At 34.5% G+C, this 21155-nt stretch overlaps 1 pseudogene; it reads left to right on the top strand.

Annotated features, from left to right (window-relative positions):
- Nucleotides 1–361: 361 nt before the first annotated feature.
- LOC132281335 (two-component response regulator ARR12-like) lies at nucleotides 362–14757 on the top strand (annotated as a pseudogene).
- Nucleotides 14758–21155: the final 6398 nt, after the last annotated feature.

Below are 21155 nucleotides of genomic sequence, written 5' to 3'. Positions count from 1 at the left end.
CAGCCCTAATTAACTTACATGCACCCCTATAATGATGACTAGAGAAATAGGAGGACTTTAAACAGCGCACGCGCGCGCGCTCTCTCTCTCTCTCTCTCTCTCAAAATATAATATGATTCCATTCAAGCCAATCAACCATCTTTGATTACTCTTTCTATACAAGCATTTCTCTCTCCTTTTATAGGTTCTGAAATCTAGCATTTCTCTCTTCTTTTTCAGTTAAATATTGAAAAGAAAAAGAAAAAGAAAAAATTCACAACTCAACTCTGCTTTAGTTTTCATTTCTGGGTTTTGCAATTATTGTTGGAAAAATGACTATTGAGCAAAGAATTGATGTACCCAGTAATCAATTTCCGGTGGTATGCGAGTTCTGGCCGTGGATGATGACCCAATTTGCCTTAAGCTGTTGGACACTCTGCTCCGAAAATGCCACTATCATGGTTTGTTTGCTCCTTCTTTATTTTGATCTCTTGTTCATTTGTTTGATTTATTTGAGAGTTTTTGCAACATGGGTATTTAGATTTGTGCCCTCTTGTTTAGATTTTGTACTTGATTTGGATTTTATAAGTGAGAATATATAGATTTAGACTCAAATCTTCATCTCTCTCATGGTTTGTTTGTGAGATTTTGGATTTGTTCTTAAATTTGTTCTTTTAAATTGAGATTTTGTTCTTTATTTGGTGTTTGGAAGTGTTTTAGAAATGCTCTTTTCTTTCTCCATGTGGGGGTTTTTGAATATATGTCAATATTACAAAAATCATTGGGCCATATCCAAATACAAGATATAACGGAGCATCAACCAAAAGTACTTTCTTTCAGACACTCGGGCTATTTATAGTCTCAGACCTTTATCTCCGCCTAAGGTAGCCATCATGACCCTGTAGGCTTTTTAATAGGGGTATTCTGGTTCAAGGATAGTACCATTACATTAAATGCACATCTTTTCAAAAGCGGCAGTAGCTGGGCTTTATTAATGTGATTATCAGTGTTGCAGTCGAGGCACATGGACTCACCATTCTTTTGACTACCTTTATGGGTTTGGCGAACTTTGCTTGTTGAGGCATGTAGTATCATTGATGATACCGACTCGAGCCGAACCAGGTGACGTGGGGTGTGCCACGTGCTTAAGTGGGCTAGATCCCCTACACTACACACACATTCTGGATTTGTTTATTAGAATTTTTTTGGGGATAAATATTTGTTTATGGGATTTTGAAGATGGGTTTTTTTACATTTATACTTCATTAGTAAGATTTTGTCCCATCATTTTTTGATACACATATATAATCTCTCTCTATGTTCCATAAATTTTTTTCCTGAATAATTAGATAGATTTTTTCCGAAAGGGATTATCATTGTTGTTCACGATCTATATTACTATTGTAGATATTCTCTTAACATCATATTTGATATTTTCTCTGTAATATCGAATTAGGTTTTCGATTGCCTTTTGGTTTAAATGGGCCATTTTAGTTGTATATACGTTTTTTAATTCCTTAAATTATTTAAACAAATGGTTCATTGATTTGTAGTTACGACTACTAGTCAAGCAATCACAGGGTTGAAGTTGTTGCGGGAAAACAATAACAAGTTTGATTTGGTAATTAGTGATGTGTGATACCCCTCGGATCCGAGACACGGGTTGATCAGGCTCAGGCCCAAACCCGAGGGAATATCTAACAATTAATATTTAATGCGAACACAGAATACAAATTAAAAGAAAAAATAATAATAATAATAACTGACTGAAATGAATTCTAATGAAAAATCCCCAAAAATATAATTATTAAAATCCAACCTCCAAAATCTCCAATTAATTAACAACTCGGGAATCCATCTGGTGGACCCCTAATAAAAATCCCAACTGTAAAATGAAATAACTGAAGTACGATCCAAAGTTAATAAGTAAGCAGTCCTACGTAGTGGTGGAATAGAAGTCTGTATCTGCTCTGCACAACCAAGCTCTAACCCTGGAACTGACGAGCACCTGAAAAATAAAATAGTGGGTCAGGCCCACGAACAAGGATCTGATACGCAGATACACCCTAGATATCCTCACAATAGCTATCTAGTCCATACGTATATATATATCCACACTAAGGACATTCACTGGACTATAATAGGGGTCTCAACCTGAATAAAAGGCAACATGCGAAAACGTACCCAAATGTGGGCATAAGTACCTAGACCTAACAGGGTACACCTACCTACTATATCCAGCTACGCATCCATTGCATATACACACCCTAACCAACGAACCTGAGTCTCAAGCTTATCTCATGGTACCATAATCATATATCTAAAATCCGTTCAAATCCAGAGTATATCATTCAATTATTCATTGGGGAGACATACACAACACAGTCCAGATAGTCACTCAACTTATTCAGCTGATATGACTTGACCACAACCAACTAATCCAGGAAGTCACTCAACTTAGTCGGTTGATCTGACTTATACACAATTAAGGATTCAACAGTTTACAATCCATTCCGTTAATCCGATAGGTTAGGTCTTAGCGTTTTGAAGCCAAGCCGTCCCTAGTGTGCCACCGTCCCACACCGGTGCACACTGTGATACCCCTCGAATCTGAGACGTGGGTTGATCAGGCCCAGGCCCAAATCCGAGGGAATATCAAACAATTAAAGTATTTTAAATCGAACACAGAATAGAAATTTAAGAATTTAAATAAAGAAATCAAAAGTAACATAATATCCTCCAAACGATAATTAATAATATTCCAATCCTCCAAAACCTTCAAGGTTACAACTTGGGAATCCAACTAGTGAACCCTTAAAGAAAATCTCAACTGAACTAGAAACTGAACATATATTAAGCTAGAATCATCGAGAGAAGTCCTACGTAAACAGATGAATATGAGACTGTCCTCAACAAGCACGATCAATCTCTAAGGCTGGAACCGTCATGTACCTGAAAAGAATAATAGAAGAGTGGGTCAGACCCACGAGCAAGTTCTAATCTAACTGCAATCTATACAGTGACCCAATACGTAGATACACCGTAGATACCTCACAATATCTATCTAGTTCATATATATATATATATATATATCCACACTAAGGGACATTCACTGGACTACAGTAGGGGTCTCAACCTGAATAGAAGGTAACATGTGAAAACGCACCCAAAGGTGGGCATGAGTACCTAGACCTAACAGGATACACCTCAACCTATTATAGCAAGTTATGCATCCACTGCATATACGCACCCTAACCAAAGAGTCTAAGACTCAAGCTCATCTCGTGGTATCATAAACATATATTTAAAGTCCGTCCAAAACCAGGGTATGTCATTCAATTATTGATTGAGCTGACATACAATATACAACCTAGTTAGTCACTCAACTTATTCAGTTGATATGATTTAACTACAACCAATTAATCCAGGAAGCCATTTAACTTAGTCACAGTTGATCTGACTTAGTCACAGTTAGGATTCAATATTTTCCAATCCATTCATTTAATCTGATAGGTTAGGTTTAAGCGTTTTGAGCTAAACCATCCCTTATATGTCACCGTCTCATACCGATGCATACAATCCTCCATATCTATGTAAACTACAACACATAAATAATAAGCTAGTAATTTACAGTCCAAAACCAATATCCAAATCATTGCAGAAAAGTGTTTAAAGTTTCAGCAATTTAAATCCAAGAGTTAAACCTTGTAATTGTAGGGAACGGTTTAATAGTTCAACAACTAGCATCCAAAGCATGCATAGATCAAATCTAACATATCAATGACTCTTTCATGCATTCAAAATAAATTCTATAATCATATTATAGTCCAATAAATTGCTAAATTAATTTAAGCAATTTAGTTCTTTCCATCCGGTAACAGCGTACTAAGTTGTATACTTGTATTCTGTTTTATCTTTTAGCACAGAGCGATGCACTATGCCACAAGTCCAATTTGTTAATTAAAAGACTTCTCCGTGCATTTAAAACTTAATTTAGAATCATGTAATAGCACCTTCAATTGTCAAATTAAAACTAGACAATAAATTTCCTTCCAGCCGTTAACCGCATGTAAGGTCGTTAATTAGGGCGCTGTTAATTCTATTAAAACAAATGGGGTATTTTATGAAATTCGAGACCTTGATTACATGTTAAATTACTTATTGAAAACCCCATCAAAGTTTTAAAACTGTTCAGGAACCCCAAGTGCCCAAACAGTAGCTGAAAGATTACAGTACGCATCAAATTGGGAAGAGCCTGCTCTTGGAAAAATTAGAGCAGGTTCTAATCAGCCTAGAGCCGGCTCCATACAACCTTGGAGCCCACTCTTAACAGGTGGGAGCCAGCTCTTGGCATTCCAAAGCCGGCTCTCTTCCCCCCTGTGAGCCTTCTCTCCGTTCCAGTTTCGTTTCTGACCTCTGCTCCCACTCCGGCCAGTTGCAACCTTTTTGTTTAGTTTTTAAAACTAATCTAGAAATGGACCTACCTATTATAAGTAAGTCAGGAATACATGATTTTTAGAGTATTTTATTCCTTTCCTAGATCATTATGGCTTTATTCCTTTCCTAGATCATTATGGCTTTATTTCAAGAAAAAAGGCTAGAAAGAAGCCATGCTGCAACACTGGGTTGATGTCTAAGCCATCTGCAAAGGGGAGTGGACATCGTGGAGGTTACTTTACACCTCCATTTTAATGATTTCCTTCCTTACATGGAATATAAGAGGGTTGAACCAACCCTCTAAGCAGTCAGAGATAAAGAGACTAATCTCTGACAAAAGGTTTGACTTAGTCTCCATCATTGAAACAAAAGTATCTCCCCTAAATGTGAATTCCATTCACATGTTTTTGGCACCAAATTGGGATATAACTCACAATTACAACTTCTCTGATCTTGGGAGAATTTGGGTATCATGGAATCCCAACCAACTTGAACTATTTGTTATTGATGCTAATAGGCAAGCAATCCATTGTAAAATAACAGTCATAGGAGAGAACATTACCTTTTTTACTACATTTATTTATGCCTCTAACTGTGTAATTGAAAGGTAGCTAGTTTCTTTAGGAGAATTTGATCCACCATGCAGGCCTATGCAGTTCCTATCCTTGGCTACTAATGGGGGACTTTAATGTCATTTCCAATGTTGGAGAGTAACATGGAGGTTTAATGAAGTGGAGCCTTGTAATGATTGATTTCAAAGAGTGCTTGCATCATGCTGAATTGGAGGACCTCAAATACAAAGGGATCTTATATTCTTGGTACAACAGAAGTTTGGGTATTGCTTGTATTGCAAAGAAACTGGATAGAGCCCTTGTCAACCAAATGTGGACCTCTACCTTCCCACTCTCTGAATGCACTTTCCTCACACCTAGTATTTCATACCACAGTCCAATTTTGGTTAGCATGGATTTTCAGATTCCAAGGAGATGCATCCCATTCAGATTTTTTAATGCTTGGGCCACACACCAAAATTTTTCAGCTTCAGTCCATAATGTATGGAAAACATTCATTAAAGGGACTGCTATGTTTCAGGTGGTCCAAAAGCTAAAGTTCCTCAAACGAGTCCTCAAGGAAATGTCCAGGAAAGATTTCTTGGCATTGGAGTCAAAGCTCCATGTAGTCAAAGTTCAACTAGATGCATGCCAACTTGACCTTGATTACTTCTCCAGTGATGTCTCACTCAGATAAATGGAGAGGTTGTAATACCCCTAATTTTAAAAGGATAGTCGTGGTATTTTAATTAATTATTTAATTACATTTTTGTTGGTTTAATTGTTTAATTGTTTGAATTTTTTTAATTAATTGAATTGATTGAATTAATTGGATTAATTGTTATTATTTGACTTATTTGAATTAATTGATTAATTATTTTTTTATTTATTATTTGTATTTAATTGAATTATTGTAATTATTTAAGTAAGTTAATTGGATTAATTAGGGTTTTATGATTCACGGTGTTGCCGACTTGTGTGTGTTTTTCATTCCCCATGTAATTAGAATTAGGTTAACCTAAGAGGCCTATAAATACAATTAAAAAGGTCTGCAAGGGTTTTTAGAAATTTATTTACGAACAGTGAAGGCTGAGAGAAAGAACATGGTGGTTTGAGAGAGACAAGCTAGGGTTTTGGTTAGGGGCAAGGGCAGAACCAAGGAGGAGTAATTGACGCATGCTCGTGGGTTGAACTAAGAGCAACAGAGGTCATTAAAAGTAATTAAGGTCGCCGGAGTTGCTAGAGAAGATGGTTTAAGATTTCTAAACTAAAATCAGAGGCAAGTCTCTATTCTAACTTTTTCCCTTAAACCTGTATTCTGTGCATGCCTAGGTAGACTCCAGGGGTTTAATTAATGCTAAAACAAATCTTTTATGCATGTTTAAACTATATTTAATCTCTTTGAATTAAACCGGTTTGCAGATTTTTAAAGTTTTGTTAACTAGTTCATGTTGTCTTTGCGTTTAAGCTTTGTTTAATTGAGATCGTTGATGCATAATGTTGTCTTATAAATAATCTGGGACATTAATTGAACACTGAAACAAGTATTTAAAATATTACAGAGGCCCAGTTGTCAGTGATGAAATAATAGGGAGAAAATCTTCCATTTTAGTGTCTTGTAATGGTTAAGCCTTGGCCGGAGGCGAGGAAGACGACGCGAAAACGCAGAACGACTTTAGGGAGTAAGAGAGCAGGCTCCCAAAAGGAGAGAGCCAACTCCCTCATCAATGGAGCCGGCTCCAAGGAGTGTGGAGACGACTCTTAGTTCCACAGAGCCTGCTCCCAAAGTTAGGGAGCCGGCTCCCATGTTAATGGAGCAGGCTCTCAATTTGTGAGAGCCTGCTTTCGCCCAGAATTGCGTACTGTTAGTTTTTAGGGCACTGTTTGGACTGTACAGGGTATTTTTACTTTGTTTAAACTGCTTTAAATGATGTATATGATTGTCACAGACCTGTAAAAATACAGGGAAACAATAATTCATAAATGGATTAAGGAATGGACAGTGTGAACTTAGGGAAAAATCCTACATGTTGTATTTTGGTTGTTAATCAACTTACATACTGGAACTTGGAGATTTTTGTAAATATGATTTAATACTGTCTAAACATATTTAAATAGAGTTATAAGTGTAGTGAATTAACTATGCTTGGTTTGAATTAAATTGATATTTAACTTACTCTTAACTGTATCAATTTATGGACGATTTGGAAGATTTAAATGCTATGATTTATTTTAGCAATTTAAATAGCTAAGACATGATTTTTAGGTTCTGTAATGAATGCCTAATGACCGGTCCTTTACAAGGGTCGCGATACCAAGTCAAGCTTGAAGAGTTGTGAATTTAGGAGGTGGCCAAGTTTTACATTTATAGAAAGCCACTATTACCTTTCTCTATATAAAATATAGATAGGGCGAGTAGGGATCGTCCCAAGGGATGTGATGGTGTATCGAATTGTGAAACTATGGTAATTAGGGTTAGTAGGTCGAGTGATCACACAATTGATTGGTTGGTTGATTAAGCTAAATTGAATTCAACTAAATAAAATAATATGAAGTAAACAAGAGAGAGAGAGAGGTCTTGGGATGTAGAGATCACCACCAAGCAATACTTTTCTATACTACTAACAAGTGATCAATTGAGGGTAATGGATGTGTTGCAATATGATAAGGGTGTGTGTGCATTAGGTTGATTCAATTGGCAAGGATGACAAATCAAGCAAGTATTGTCTAAACATCATGTGAAGAGCACAATATATCTAAACAATAGAGCATATATTGTCTAGACAACATGGGGATAGCACAATAGATCAAAACAAGTCATTAATCCTTCATTAAGCTCACAATCCACATACAACACAATATTAGAGGAATATGCCATTTGGACTCACAAGCATGGAACATCAAACATTAAGAGTAGATTGTCCTCCCATCTAGCATTACACTACCACTACACTAAATCTACACTACTAGCATGAAAATAAAGCTATCTAGACTAGGGGAGAGGTACAAACCATCAAGAATAGGCATAAACCATCAAATGAACCAAAATAGCATTCATTAAGCATATCATCTTGATAATCTCTAGATCTATAGCATCAATACACATAGACATGCATCAAAAACACTAAATCTAGGGATAAGCACATGAATATCATACTCTAGCATACATAGACATATGGATAGAATAGAATAGTCAATTGGAAGCATTAAACCATACAAACCATGAAATAATCAAGATTTATATATACATGAATATCAAGATGTATCATACAACACTAATCCCTCAATAATACACAAGATTAGAGTGTAGAAAGCATGCTTGGGGCTAACTCTAGCCCCAAGAGGATGTCTAGCCACTCATGGTAGTGATGATCCAACCCTCAAGGGCTAACTCCATGGCTGCTCCTTGTTGGTGAAGATCTCCTCCAATGGTGCTCTAGCTTCCCTCATTCCTCCTCTCCAAGAAAAGCCTCTAAGATCAATTTTCAATGTGTGACAAGAGACTCCCTCAAAAAGTGTATCATATTCCTTATATAGGTAGGTCAAATACACCCCATGATGAGCTGTGGTCGTGCAAGGCATATTCTCCAATCATTGGATGAAAGACGGAATAAATGAGCTGGACTTTAACTTTTTCTCGCTGGAGGAAGTTCGATCGATCGAACCTTAACTTGGATCGATCGAAAATGGGTTCGATCGATCGAACTGCATCTTGGATCGATCGAAGTGGTCTGACTCCTCCGTATAATGACAAGGCTGGGATATTTTCAAGATATTTATGGGGAAAAAGACAAAAGTGGTTGGTAGGCGTACAGCTGTGGATAAGATCAATCATTTGAATAGGACAAAATAGGGTTCGATCGATCGAACTTGAAATTTCAGCAAAGGCCAAGGTTGGATCTATCGAGAAGTACTGTGATCGATCATAGATGTTCGATCGATCGAACTTTAAGTTGAATCGATCGAACTTTTCAGCTGCACAACTTGATTCCTTTTTGCTCATTTCTTTCTCCACTTTGCTCCCTCCTTTGGTTTATCTTAGGATTGCTTCAATTAAGCTCTTATTTGGCTGAGTTAGCTAAATTTTGGGATTAGTGCCTGAAAATATAAATAACACGTAATAAGTCTAAAACGGCAAAGTAAGATAGATAAAGGTACTAGAATGCTTAAGCTTAACGGGTTTAAATGCGCACTTTTCAGTGCTCATCACCTAATATCGTTATTTATGTATTAATCTATATTGATGCATATTCTGGAGAATGATTGATGAATACATAGTGTTGTTTTATCAGTTATGCTAATTGGAGGATTGTATGCACCGGTATGGGACGGCGGCATACTAGGGATGGATTAATTTAAATACTAAATCCTACCTAATCTGGATTGAGGTATGGATTAACCATAAAGGTTAAATCCTACTCATATTGGTGTCATGTCAATAAAACAGTTGAATGACCTACTTTGGTTTTTTGATGGATTGTTATACATATATCAGGCCACTATACCAGATAGATGATATTTTGTATTAGGAGTATACAGACTTTATATATTTATGTTATGGTGCCATGGTATGAGTTTGAGTCTCAGGACCATGGTTAGGGTGCGTATATCGCCAATGATGGATAACTGGACATAGGTGTTGTTCCTTGGTAGGTCTAGGTACACATGACCACGTTATGTGCGATTTGCATGGTATCTCTACTCAGGCTTAGACAGACCTATTGGACTAGTGATCATTCTATAGTGTGTATCTTTACATATATGGACTATTCTAGTTATTATTGAGCTATCTATGATGTATCTGCGTATTGGGTTTCTGTATGGATCGTAGTAAGATAGGAATTGCATGCAGGCCTGACCTATTCTCTTATTTTTCAGGTGTTCGTCAGTTCCAGGGTTAGAGCTTGGTCGTGCAGAGCAGATACAGTGACTCACTCCTTCGACTACGTAAGACTGCTTTCTATTCTAGCTTTGGATTTTTATTACAGTTATTTTCTTTTCAGTTCGAGATTTTATTAGGGGTCCACCAGATAGATTCCCGAGTTGTTAAATAAATGGAGATTTTGGATTATTGGATTTTAGGTATTTAATTTTAAAGGATTATGTTTTAGAATTCCTTCAGCTTTTATTATTTTATTCTTATTTCATTTTTGTATTCTGTGCTTATTTACATATTAATTGTTTGGTATCCCTCGGATTTATGCTCGGACTTGATCACCCGTGGCTCTAGAATCGAGGGGTATCACAGAGGTCCTTCAGCTCAAAGTTTCTAAAACTTACAAATCACTAAGAGGACATGCTAAGACAAAAGTCTAGAATGACTTGGTTAAAGCTTGGAAATAGCAACTCAGCATACTTCCACAAGTCATTATCCTCTAGAAACAACAAGAAATAGATCTTATCCATTACAACAGATTCAGTCCAAATCATTGACAGCAAGGATGGAATCATAACAGAAATTATGGGACACTTCCAAAGGTTGTTAGGTACATCCCCTCCAACAACTCATATACTTTCTGAATTGCAGCCATTTATCACTGCACATGTCCCATCACATCTAAAGGTCCTCTTAAAGGAAATTACATCCCCTCAAAACTACATGTTCAAGCTAAATAGGGACAAAGCCAGTCCTGATGGCTACAATGCAGCTTTTTTTCAAAAGAGTTGGGGAACAGTAGGTAGATCAGTTACTAGAGCTATCACTAAGTTCTTCACCAATGGAAAACTACTTTCAAAAGCAAATAACACTTATATCTCACTTCTCCCTAAATGCCAAAACCCTTCATCCATGCATGATTACAGACCAATCTCTTGCTGCAACACAGTGTACAAGTGCATTGCAAAGTTGCTTGCAACCAAGCTTCAATCCACTCTTCCTCACATCATTGATAGCTCCTAATTAGCCTTCATCCAAGGAAGAAAGATCACTGATCTAATCCTCCTGACCATGAACTATTAAGGGGTTACCACAGAGACAATGGACCTCCAAGTGTGCAATTAAGATTGACCTAATGAAAGCCTTTGACTCTGTCAAGTGGGATTTCATCTTAAGTTGCTTAACACTTCACCAATTCTCAAGTAAATTCATCTCCCTCATCCATGCCTGCATTTCTTCACCTTCATTTACTATTGCAATTAATGGTGAATTCAAGGGTTTCTTTAAGGGCAAGAGAGGGTTAAGACAGAGAGACCCTATCTCCTCCTTTCTCTTTGTAATAGTGATAAATGCACTATCCTCTATCATTAACAATTTTGTAAGCAGGGTTAGGACATTCAAGTACCACTGGAGATATAGAGAACTCAAGATCACTCATCTTTCATATGCAGATGACCTCCTCCTCTTCTGCCATATAGATATCACCTCAGTGTCAGTGATCAAGTCAGCATTAGACTACTTCAGCATCATGTCTGGTCTTGACATTAACACCTCCAAAAGCACGATTTTTCTATCAGGAGTGGACCAGCACACTCATCAACTAATCACCTCTCTTCTTGGAATTCAAGTAGGCTGACTTCCAGTTAAGTACCTTGGGGTACCATTGATTTCCACTAACCTCAAGTCCTCTCACTGTAGCCTCTTAATTGAGAAAATCACCAAGAGAATCACACATTTGTCCCTAGGTCACTCTCTTATGCTAGAAGGCTACAACTCATCAAGGCTGTCCTAGTTTCAACACAAATTTATTGGTTCAGCATCTTCATCCTACCTAAAGCAATAATCAATGAGCTCAACAAGACTTTTAGATCATTCCTTTGGTTAGGTCCTGAAATGAAATCCACTGGAGCTAAAGTGACTTGGGGCAAGGTTTGTAGATCAAAAGAAGCTGGGGGGTTGGGAATTCTTAACTTCGAACTGTCAAACAAGGTTGGGATTATGAGGTTTATCTGGGATTTGCAAACTGACAGCAATGACAGACTTTGGATAAAATGGTGCAAAACTCATCTAATCAAATCAAGAAATCTGTGGGAGATCAATATACCTCACTCTTATTCTTGGAGCTGGAGGAAGTTGCTGCAACTTAAACATCCAGCAAGACTACTCTTAAAGCATTCCATTGGCAATGGCTCAGATACTTTATTTTGGCTGGACAATTGGGCTCTAGGAAGACCACTATGCACCAGGTTCCCCATATCAATCCTTTCACAGGCTGATATCAATTAAGCTACTACTCTGGATAATTTCATTGTGGGTTCCTCTTGGTCTTCCCCCCCCCCCCCTCTTATCATAGCCTATATTCCTAAATTGTTCCACATACAGCCACCAGTCCTTTCAAGAAGAAACAAGTAGAGATGGATTGTATCCTCAATAGGTTTATTCAGCCTTAGCCACACAACTTCTTTCCTTACAGGCCATCAACGATCAGTTCAATGGCACAATATTGTGTGGTGTTCACCAATAATCCCTAGAATGAAGCTAAACCTATAGCTAGCAGTATAATCAAGATTGCCAACTCTTGACAGCAGATCAATAGGGAACCATGCTAATATGTGTCCCTTTTGTTTTTCTCATCCAGAGTCACATAACCACATCTTTCTCAATTGTTATTTTACCTCCCCAATTTGGAGATTTATCAAAGATCGATGCCAATTTTACACATCAATTACAAATTGGGAGGAGCTCATACAGTGTATTAGTGTGAGATGAAAAGCAAAATCAGCTCCAAATCTTCTTAGAAAAGTTTGCTTCTTAGCTATGATATATTATACCTGGGAAGAAAAGGAATGAGAGGATCTTCAAAAAGAAAAAATCATCACAAAAGTCCTTACTCGAATCTACTCAACCATTACTGCAATCATAAGGCTCGGCTTCCTCCAAGACTGCACTACATCTAGGAAAATTCTCTCAAAGTGGAACCTATCCCCCTCTTGATGCAGACCTCCTCCTCGCCCACTGGATAGAAGCCACTGTCGGCTTAATGCCGGAGTCTAAGATCACCGGATTGAACGGCTAATAACCACCATTAATAGCAGTTAAAGGCAGTTAATTTTGGTTTTTAGTTATTACTTAAGGCTAGGTTTTATTTATGGGCCTAGACCCATTTGGTTTGCACTAAAGTGGGTTTGTAATTCCTTACGGGCTGTTTGGCCAAAAGGCTCTCACTGTAATTACTTTTACATTTATAATACTTGCTTAAAATTCCAACAAAAAAAAAAAAAAAAAACCCTTGTATATTTACCTGGAAAGATACAAATGAAAAGCTTATAATCTATCATTTTAAATGTAATATTGGTTTGTTGTTGTGGTTGCAGTGTTATCGGCTAATGGTGATCCGAAGCTTTGTAATGAAGGGAATTATATACACATGGTGCTTGCAATTATTGTTAAAGCCCATTCGAATTGAGGAGCTAAAGAACATCTGGCAACATGTAATTAGGAAAAAGAAATATGATCCCAAGGACCGAAATAACTCTAAGAACCCTCATCCAAAAAATGGTAAAGGACAAGGGCTCACTGGGATAGGAGATTCTGATGCGAGTGGGAAGCTCGTTAGGAAACGAAAGGACCAAGATGAAAATGAAGATGAAGATGAGGAGTATGATAAGAATGGAAACCGTAATGATGATACATCAGCCTAAAAAAAGCCTCGGGTTGTTTGATCGGGGTGCTGCATCGTAAGTTTATTGCAGCTGTTAATCAATTGGGATTTGACAGTAAGTTCTTCACCCCTCACCTTAGCCAAAAAAAATTGGCCTTCTCACAAAAATATTATATAACTAGTCCCAATGTATTTTTTGGCATTTATAAACCAATTTATTTTGAATGATTTGTTTCAGCTAGCTAATAATTTCATAAACATCTTGATTATTGGTGATCACACGAGCTATCCTTAAACTCAACAGTATATCTTCTTATCATAATAAATTTTTGAATCTCTGAATTCATTGACATGCCTTATTATTATTTTTTTTTCATGTTGTTCATGCCTAGTAAGGCTCTCATTTTCTCATGCTCCTCCCAATGCAGAGGTTGTACCTAAAAGGATTTTAGATCTGATGAATGTAGAAAAACTTACTAGAGAAAACGTGGCAAGCCATCTCTAGGAAAATGCCCAATCTTTCTTGTGCGAGTTCTTTGTAATCTAATTTTTCTGTTTCCTAAAAGCTTGTTAACTTTTTTTATGGCTGCAGAAATATAGGCTTTACCTGAAAAGGCTTAGTAGCCAGCAAGCTAATATGGTTGCAGTCATTGGCAGTGCAGATCCTACACATTTGTGAATGAATTCTTTGAATGGAATTGGAAATGTTCATACAATGGCTGGATTTGGACAGTTTCAGAATGCTACTCTGAGGTCCTCTCCTAATGGGATACTTGGAAGGTTGAGCTTTCCTGCTGGTTTGGGTTTGCGAATGATCTATCCTCTACCATTTTTCCCCATTTCCAGTGGCTACTTGGATAAAAAAATGAATGTTGTAGCTCTAGTAACTCTCTCTTGATGTCCCAAACAATCCCATGATGATACGAGGACACCTTCAAGAGATACAATGGAAGGGAGTCTTGGGAGATCAATCTTCTGTTACAATTGTTTTCTCAAATTCAGGATTTCCTTCTCATTTGACGGACTTTAGTAGATTTAGTGATGACTAGCCGATTGCTGTTCAGTCATCTGGGATCTAGTCTGGTTCTTACACATTAAGTGACGGTTTGAAACAGGCCCCTTTGATTGGCTTGACAGATGGTTTTTCTTCATTTCCCATGCATCATGTTAATCCCATCGATATAGTGATTGAACAATTGGATGCGTTTAGTAATGTTTTCTGTTTTAGAAGTTTTTGGAAAGCAGAAACATAATTTTGTTTTCTCGAGTGACAATAAAAGGCAATAATGACGTTTATTAACACTTGTTATCACAGATTTGAAATTAGAAAATAATAACAGTGTTTAGTAATACTTATTTGTTACAAATTTACATAATATATTTTAATTATTTTATTTTTATTTTCATTTTAATTTTTTTCATTAGTACAAAAAAACCTTAATGCTATGTTTGGTTGGAGAGAAGGATTGAGGAGGGATGGATGAGGTTTTTCATGTTTGGTTGGAAGGAAGGGAAGAGAGGGAGGAAGCAAAGAGGGATGCTTCATCCCTCATTTCTTCATGTTTTTCTATCCGCCCAATTTGGTGGGAAGGGAGGAAAGAGAAAATGAATAACTGCCTACAATATGCGATTTCCAATTTTAACTTTTTTAAAAAAATTTAAATGGATATCTACTTTTTATTATTTTATACAGTGAGGATATATTGGTAAAAAAATATAAAAAAATCTCTTTCCCTTTCTTCCAACCAAACACAAAAAAGTATCACTTCATCTATCCTTTTTACTATCCATTTTATTCAACCAATCAAAAAATGGAGGAGACACCTTCCGTTTCCTACGGATTCCTAATCCATCCATCCCCCTATCTTTTCCATCCATTTTTCCATCCCTCCAATCAAACGAAGCATAAATATTTATGCAATTTAATTATTTCACAAAAATTAATAATATCCAATACAGGATAATAAAATATAATATTTAATTTTAAATCTCAAATCCTAATAATACCCAATACATAAGTACAAAATAAGATATATTAAGACAAAAATATTCACAAATTATGTATATAATAAGTGCACACTCACCAATTATGTATATAATAAGTGCATGCATATGCATCATCTATACATTTATTATAAAATATATAATATATTTAACATATATTAAAATTATAATAAATAAAAAATATTAAATAATATAACTATAATATAGATATAGATATAGATATTGTATATAATAATATCTTATATCCGTTGCATAATAATTTAATAATCTTATATAATATAAATAGTAAATATATAATAAATCATTTTTTTTGTGCCAAAAAATAATTTACACTAATACAGCCTTTAAGGTGCATTTAGTAACGTTTTTGTTTTATGTTTTTGGAGTTTTAAGAAAGCAAAAGCATAAGTTTGTTTTTTTGAGTGACAATAAAAAATAAAATGATATTTATTAACACTTGTTGTTGTCAGAATTTTGAAAGCAAAAAACAATAACAGTGTTTAATAATATATATTTGCTACAGATGTACATAACATTTTTTAATTATTTTATTTTATTTTTTATTTTTTTAATTAGTACCAAAAAGCCTTAAAATATGTATGCAATTCAATTATTTCACACATATTAAAAATGCCCACTACAAGATAATAATATTTAATATTCAATTTAAAATCACAAATCCTAATAATACCTAATACATAAGTACAAAATAACATATATTAGGACAAAAACACTTGCACCAATTATGTATATAAGTTCATGCATGTACATCATTTATACATTTATTATATAATATATAATATATTTAACATATAGTATGTTATAATAAATAAAAAATATTAAAAAATATATCTATAATGGTATATAATAATGTATTATATTTGTTGCAAAATAATTTAATAATATTATATAAAATAAATAAATATATATATAAAAAATAAAAAAATTCCTCCAAAAAATAATTTACAGTATTATATAATATATTATATTTTAAAAATATATTTTAGTTAAATAAAAAAAATTACATGAATATATAATATAATTATATATTAAAAATATAAATTTTATTAGTATTTAATATGTAGTAGTATATAACATGAATAATACAAATTTTCTTTGAAAAATGATCATGAGAAACGTTTTTCCTCAATAATGTCAAAAACATGAGAAATATTTTTTTAATGTTTCCTCATTTCTTTAAAATAATTAAAAAAAAACGTTTTTTTGTTATAGAAAAACACAAACATATTATTCAACATGATTTTTATACAAAAAAATAATAATAATAAAAAAAATAAAAATAACAACAATATTTCTCATTACTAAACGCACTTACTAGTCTAAATTTTTTATGTTATTTTCATTATATCAATTTGACAAAATTTTCAAAAAAAGTATGTGGTGTGCATATGTATTTGAAAAAATAATAATTAAATAAATACTGTACTAAAGTAACTAAAGAAAATGGAAGCTAACATGAAAAGGGTAAGAAAACTGGAAAGGTTAAAAAAGTTTGGAAACAACGATTGCCTTTTTTTGGCTTTGACTCTCTCTCCTGTCTCTCTCTCTCTCTCTCTCTCTCTCTCTCTCTATTCTGCACCTTCAGAAGCCAAAGCACGCTCACGCGTGATCTCAGTCACTGCCACTTCGACAACGCCATTCTTGTGGTCCCCACTCCCAATCCCACATTTATTGCCGTACGATACGAAACCTTTCCCATTATCCAATTCTCTAGCTACAATTGGCTGTATACACAAGTCTTTGTAGAACTTGTACTGTTTTTAAATGTCTCAATCCCACTATTTTTATTTTTTATGAAAAATATTTCAATCCATCAGGGTAATTTTTACGTTAAAAATAAATAATGACAAAAACCGGTTTTCAATACAAAAGAAGAAATTCACAGTGATGTATTTCCAAAAATTTCTCAAAAATAAATAATAAAATGAAACTTTAAATAATGATGACTTTGCAGTTCAGACATTAATTTATAAGTAAAGATTGGAAGATAAATTAGGTTTTTTTTTTTTTTTTTTTCTTGGCAAACTAGGGGAGGGGAACTCGAATACGAGCGTATCTAGGAAGCTCAGCACTCTACCAACTAGACTGATGATATACCTATTTAATTACAAAGAATATATTACTTTTTTTCTTTCTTTTTTTTTGGATATATATATATATATATATATATATATATATATTACTTTTTTTGGTTTAATACAATAAAAATTATCTATAAAAGAAAAGAAATATGATACATTAGCCAGTATCAATGAAATAGTATAATTGAATGGATAATGCTTAGCCGAATATGCATTATCCATTCAATCATTTCTCAAAAGGAAAATAAAAATAGAGTACAAATAGAGATTTGACAAAAAATACAATGCCGAGTATGATTGAAATTGAAAAAGTTTAGTTCAAACTTTTAGCTAAAATTTCTCAAATTTTAATTCCAGGATTGTCAAGAAAATTAAGTCAAAAATTAAATCAATTAAATTCATGCTATGTTTGGAAGCCCCAAATCGCTGGCATGAACTTAGAATTGAATTTTTTTTAAGTAAAACTTAAAATTAAATATCTTTCAATCCAAAATTTAAAGTACAACTTCAGTGACCCAAATACAACATAAAGGTTTTAAAAGCTGTAATATGTAAATAAATAGTGAGAAAGGCGGCAATGGAGTGAGTTTCAAATAGTAAACTTTTGAATTAAATTTAGTGAGGGCGAAAAAAAAAAAGTATATCTAAGGTGATGCAAATTAGTTGGAATAGAATGTATGATCCTAAGTAAAGGGGCAGTCTAGTTTCAAAGTTACTGAAACATTGAATTTTGCTCTGTTAGATAAATTAGCTTGGATATTGGAAATTGGAGACAAATAGAATTCTTCAAAATTTTCAAGCACAAATATTTTTACTAAGTAGGGACTTTTTGGACTCAACTTGTGGAGTTAATGCTTCTTGGGTCTAGAAGAAGTATTTCAGCTGCAAAAAGGTGGTGTGTTAAAAAGTGGGGAATAACAAATGGTTCTCAGGTTAAGCTACCATACCAAACTAACTTTGTGGTTGCTACAAATGGGACTCAATTTCTATAAATGCGATTACGTGTAAACACGATTTTACCTTTTCAGGTCAAGAATCACAGTTACGATATCGTTCGTAATAGCAGTCGCATATCCTATAACCTGGTGTAATCATTAACATTGTTGACAATAAGCTAAGCAAGTAAACTTAATAGGACACATGAATAAGAGGCGTGACTTCAATAGACGCTTAATGTTATTTATATAGATTATAAATTTCTTAATCATTAAATATTTATGCTTGGAAAAAAATTAATAACACATTTGATTTGGCATGTTTTTCATACATATACATAATAAAATAAAAAACAAAAAAATAACTTGGTCATTACTTTTCTATTTATTGTTACAGCCTCACAATTATACAATGTTAGGCTTGTTAAACAGGGTGGAGGTGGGGTATGGACAGGTCATTGCTTATTATTTGTTAAACCCATTCGTGCTTGTGAATGGAATGAGATTCTGTCAAATGGAATATCTGGTACCAACTTGATAATAATAATTACTAGTGGGAAAAAATAATAATAAAAAGACAACCTTGGTACCATGAGAGAAAGTCAATGACATATTTTAAATTTCTCTGGAAAATTAATGATAAGATAAAGTTAATAAAACAATAGTAATATCTTTAAATTGTATCTTAATCTAATAGCAATTTGTGAGTATTTAAATCTCATGACTTGTAAAGAAATATTAATTCTTATATATTCACAAAGAAGAGTGGACAGAATCATCAAAAGAGAGTATGAAAGAGGAACAACCACAAGACACAGACAGTTTTAAAGTTTGAGAGAGAGAGAGAGAGAATTCTGAACTCTAGCTTTTTATAAGAATATTAGTTATCAAAAAAAAATAAAAAAATAAAAAAGAATCAAACTCAATTAGCCCAATGTAGTCAGTTCTGAACCAGAGAGAGAGAGAATCAAACTCTATTAGCCTCATGTAGTCAGTTCTGAACCATTCACTTTTATCACTTACTCCTTTGTCTTTACTTCTAAACAAACTAAAAAAATTCACTTTAAAAATATATAATATGAATCAAACTCTGGGCTTGTTTTGGTTGCATGTCAATAATTTCTTTACTATACAACAGTGACATTTGATTCCTCAAGTTGATTAATGATTGTTGATTGTTACATTACATGATTCTACTTCTCCAAATAAATTATAATTTATAGGCCATGGTGAAATATGAGATTATTATTACTTTTTGATGTGTCACATGACAATATTTTGGAGATGGAATGGAGAGAACACATGACTAATACCAATTGATTATTTATTTATTTATATTAAAATGATAAGAATCAAACTCTAATCTCACCTTTTCTTTATCAAATGGCACTTGCTAAGAAGTGTAAGTACCTAGTATTTGGTGGGCTCAAAATCATAATAAAGTAATAAATGGTTAGGTATAACTTGCAATATAATGGTATCTGAGGTGGATTGAAAGAGATGGAAGTCCAGACAAACTCGAGAGGGAGATAAAAAGAGAAATACAAAAACACCATTGACTCCCTTGATGAAGGTGTGAAGTGTGGAGTCTAAACCTCTCTTTATGTGGGAGGTCATTTCCTCCCTCTTTTTGTCTACCCATTTTCGTGGCCTTAGATCATTTCTCTTTATAGGCTGAGTGAGTGTGGGTGATGTCATCAATGACATCACATGTGAGTCCATTAACTAAATGATTAAAAGAGTTTAATTTTTCAAATAATTATAAAGTAATGTTAATTAAGATGGGGTTAAATACTCGGGAGTCAAAATGGTATTTTTCTCTGTACAAGTCTTTCTCTCTACAAGTCAGGCGAGTGTCGACTCGACGAACCCTAGACTTCAGCCACCAGCCAAAACTTCCTCAGATCCCAGGTAATCTTGAGTCCTACTCCCAACTCAGGTCTTCACTCTTCTGTTCGAAGTATACTGATATCGCGGTAACTTTGATTGTTGACCAGGTTATGTGGGCTATCGCTACTAATGTGGTGTAACTCATTGATCGTTTGACCGAGTTGTGTGGGCCATTGTTGATGATGTGGTGTTTGCCATGTGGACTCGAGGGTACGACACCCACAAGAAGCATGGAGAATGACACAACACATACAAGATATTGTTGAGTGTTTCTCAATTTTATCATGGTGTATAATTCAAAATGGAGTTATGAAGAGCTTGAGGTGTAGCTATGATGGAGCACATGAAGACATAGTCATTGATTGAATATTTACGTTGGCCACTGCCAAAGATGAACCAGTTCAAGTGTGGTGTTGACTTTAGTTACTGCCAAAGTTAAATTGGTATTAAATCGGTTCAAGTTGGGGCAGTGAATTGCACCACATATGACAATAAAGTTGAACTGGTTCAAGTGGGGTTGAACCGGTTCAACTCTCTTGTGAAGTTACGTGAATTGATTTCCTTATTGGTTGGACTAGGAAAAAAAAAAACCGAAGATTTGGTACAGAAGTTATATTTGCTATTTTTAGAGTTGAAGACAAATATGGTAATTCCTTGTAGGCAAGTTGGGTAATACTTGTCTAATAAGGAATTGAGTTTTGAAGACTCTATAAATAGAGA

Source organism: Cornus florida, unplaced genomic scaffold, assembly GCF_030987335.1.
Source record: "Cornus florida cultivar Cherokee Brave unplaced genomic scaffold, ASM3098733v1 CherokeeBrave_3.0.0_Hap2_Chr11, whole genome shotgun sequence".
In the NCBI taxonomy this organism is placed as follows: Eukaryota; Viridiplantae; Streptophyta; class Magnoliopsida; order Cornales; family Cornaceae; genus Cornus; species Cornus florida.
This window is presented reverse-complemented; position numbering and strand designations above follow the sequence as displayed.